Source organism: Tupaia chinensis, unplaced genomic scaffold, assembly GCF_000334495.1.
Source record: "Tupaia chinensis unplaced genomic scaffold, TupChi_1.0 Scaffold000576_1, whole genome shotgun sequence".
Classification (NCBI taxonomy): domain Eukaryota; kingdom Metazoa; phylum Chordata; class Mammalia; order Scandentia; family Tupaiidae; genus Tupaia; species Tupaia belangeri.
The window spans coordinates 810,064-813,995 of record NW_006160090.1 but is presented as its reverse complement, the minus strand read 5'-3'; the positions used below and the strand labels follow the sequence as shown (position 1 = coordinate 813,995).

The window sequence follows — 3,932 nt, the reverse complement described above, 5'->3', positions numbered from 1 at the left end:
TCTATACACTAACAAACCATCTAAGAGGAATTCTTAAAAATTGTCTTTACAATAGTATCAAAAGGAATAAAATAGTTAAGAATAAATGTAACCAGAGAGTGAAACACTTCTATACTGTAAATGATAAGACATTAATGACAGATATTAAAGGGGACACAAAAAAGTAATGAAATGGTAAAACATTCTGTGTTCATGGGTTGAAAGATTTAATTTTGTTAAAATGCCCATATTGGGCCACTTGATGGGTGGTTGAGATGATTAGATCCGATAGTCAGCTGTGGTTCAAGTCCCAGACCCTGGTATGAAAAACATGCCAGGTGCATGTGCATGCATGCCCAAAGTCCCAAGAGGAGAATGAAGGAAAAAACATTGCAGCATGGCCATCCTCCCTGGGAGGTGCTTTCTCACTTTCCCTCTCTCTTTTTCTCACTCTTTTTTTTGGTGAGCACATGTGCCCTAACATATTTTTTTTTAAAAAAAGAGTCCACACTACCCAAAGTGATAGGTAGATATCAGTGACACTTTTTACAGAAATAATCATTTCTAAAAATCACAAGATTCTTGGGCCAGTAGGTGGTGTGGTGGTTAAGATGGCTGGACTCTCACATGGCTGACTGTGTTTCGAGTCCTGGACCAGGCAGCTGCTTTCTCACTTTCCTTCTCTCTGTTTCTATCTGGTCAACTTAAACAAACAAACAAACAAACAGACGAACAAAAAACCCAACAACAATGAATAAAACAAAATAAAATAATTCTTTTAAAAAAAATCCTAAGAATTTTATGGAACTACAGAAGACTCAGATTAGCCTAAGCAATCTTGAGAAAGAAGGATAAAGCTGGAAATGGCATACTTCCTGATATCAACATATATTACAAAGCTACAGTAATTAAAACAGTGGAATACAGGGACTAGCAGATGGCATAATGGTTATATTGCTGGACTCCCATTTAGTCAACTGTGGTTCAAGTCCCGAACCCAGGACTTGAAACTCATGCTGGGCATGTATGCCCAAAATCCTGAGAGGAGACTGGAAGACAAGAGATTGTGATGTGGTCATCCCCCCCGGTAGGTGATTTCTCACTTTCTATTTCTCTGTCTCTCTGGCAAGCACACATGTTCTATAGCAAAAATTTCTCTTAAAAAAAAAGAAAAACTAGAAAAGAAAAAAAAGTCATACACCCTCTAGTCTAAGCTGAGCTATTAGATCTAAACTCTAGTGAATCTGAGACCCAAGAGTCCCACTCCAGATGGCTCACAAACACTAGATAATGAAATATAAGGGCCTTTGTCAGGTGGCCCACTCAGATATCTGGCTTCACATTTTCTCAGCTAGTGACAGTCTAGTGACTTCTTTAACTTCATGATTTTATTATTAGTGTTGTGATTGTTTATTGCCAGAGGGCAAGCATGCTCACCAGAGAAAGGGGAGAGAGAAGAGAGAGAGTGAAAGCAACCCCTAATAAGGCAGGCTCACCCCAGTTCTTTCTCCTCATTTCTCCACCCTGTCAGAATTTGGGGCTGTTTATTCTGAGGCACCTGGGGCCAGGATTGGAACCACTGTTGGCCATGAGGGATCTGGCTCCTTATGTATGGCCCTTAACTGTGGTGCTGCTGGCTGGCCCCACTTCATTTTATAACAGCTTTTCCTAAATACATTTCCGAATAATATGTTTTTCATTCCTCTGCAAACTCATTGTCATATACGCTTACTCATTCTTCTCGAGAATTCCACAAAGTAGAGAATAAGCTCCAAAAAGTGATGCTATGCCCCATTTCTGATATGAAAGTTCTTCCCACTGCCCAGTCAGCCCTCTGAAGAGCTCCTTAGCATTTCCTCAAGGATCCACCCCTCCCACAGTCCTGTTTGGGGACTTGTGCAAACACACTGTCATTGCCAAAGACTAAAGGTTATTGAAATTTGGAAGTGAATCCTCTTACCTGTCAGACTGTGCTTCTTGTTTTTCCAGGCTTGGGGTCTCTCTTTATTTGCCCATCTCAGCCTCAACACCCCTCTCTTGTGTCCTGAACCTACCATGACTTGCTATACTGGCAAGTACAGTGTCTCCCTGTACTGGTCCTTCCATGCTAAGGGTCACAGGCTGTTTGGCTGTGGAAGAATAGGCTGCTGAGTTCTATGAGCTTGACTCTAGCTGCCTGACCTTTATTAATCTCTTTCTCCAAGACCCTTTCAACCGGAGTTTCAGATGCATTCTTTTCTGCTCAGTCCACGCCCTCTCCTTGCAAAGCCAGCAGCCTCCATAACCCCTACAGCAAAAACAGATTATCTGGCTGAGCGTGTGAGCTCCCTTCCTCACCTCTATCTGAGAACCGCAAGTCTCTGACATGAGATGTTCCCCCATTTCTCCGCCGTGTTCTAGATCCTCTTTCTCTTCCTCCTGAAGGTCTATCCCAATCATTCCACCACTCCTTCATCTTCACTCTTGTCCTCATTGTCCCATTCGTTCCCACCTTCAGACTTCAGAACGGTATCCTTTCCTCCTTCTAATTAGAAAACAAAAGTCTCCCCCAAACCCAAAGCCTTTTTATTTTGTTTTAACTGTCCACAGTATTTATTTATCAAGAGAAACTATTCTTTAGCCCATGTATTCATGTTTCAGGAACATGGCACCAATCCAGTGACATTCTTTACATTCCAAAATCACTTTGTACTCCGAAAGATACCAGCCTTCCTCATCTCTTCAAAATCTTTCATGGAATCATCATTTCTGTAGAAATCTGCATATGCCTTCTTTCTTGGTTCAGCCACAGCAAACTTATAGAAAGCTGCAACACTCAGGGATACAATGAATGCTCCAACAATATGAAATCACAGACGCGTGGCCAGAAGGCCACGCATCTGAGGTTTCGCCAAAGCAGTGGAAGCCATGGCAGTGACTGTGCCTCAACAGCAATGTCCTTCCCAGCTGAAGAAGCCCAAACCCGAAGTCTTTGACAGGACATTCTGCTTGCACAGACTCTTTTGAAATGGGTTTTCCTCCCCCAAATGTTCTAACATTTATTTTAGCCTGCAATGTTTATGTTACCAGATGTTTATTTTACCCAGTGGGAAGAGAACAGATGAAGACACACAGGGCTTTCCCTAAGCCTGCATCCTCTTGGGCTGTCCCGGTCAATCTCTAATTCCTGCAGATTCTTTCTTTGTGTCTCTGACATCTGTCTTTGTCATCTGTTTCTGCACTTCCCCCTTCTACTTGGTCTGGGTCTCTATGGCCTCTAACTTGGGATGTTTTTTGAACTTTCTAACCAATCTATCCACTTTGAGCTCATGTTGCAACTCACTGGCAGGCAAATCGTTGTCAAACAGCACTTTGGCCATGCCACACTGTGCTAACCAAACAAAGAGGGCTCCCTACATCCACAGGACAAAGTCCCAGCGCCTAACCTTTCACAGCAGAAGCACGACAACCAGAGCACATCTTTTTTCCAATCTCATTTCTAAGTCTCAAAACTATGTCCACCACTGGCCACTAAAACCCACCTGTTCATTACTGGTCCTGTCTCCCTTTCGAAGTGGATTTCCCCTGTCCACCTAGCGAGAGTGCGCTCATCCTGCTAGCTCTGACTCCAGCAGCAACCTGTCCTAGTTCCCCCGACCTCTCTGAGGCCGTCGCCTCTCTCATCTTCATACTTTGTGTTCTTAGACATTCCTTCTCCCACAAATAAGAAGGGAAGTTATGCTCACTTTATTAGGGAACTTACATACTTAGGCTAAAAATGTTCACCACTTTGCTATTTATGTCTAGACTTATCATTTCTTCCCTATCTCTTATCTTAAAAAAATTATTTGAGTACAAATAAGACTGTACTTTAAAAACTTTCTAGACATACAGATAAGTAAAAATACCTTAAAACACAGATGACTATTAGTATTTTGGTGTTTAACTTTCTAGTTTTTTTATATGGTACATAG

General features: G+C 42.1%; 1 pseudogene; it reads right to left on the bottom strand.

Moving 5' to 3' along the window:
- Positions 1 to 2,573: 2,573 nt before the first annotated feature.
- Positions 2,574 to 2,900, bottom strand: LOC102476260 (cytochrome c oxidase subunit 6C-like; annotated as a pseudogene).
- Between the last annotated feature and the right edge of the window lie 1,032 nt (positions 2,901 to 3,932).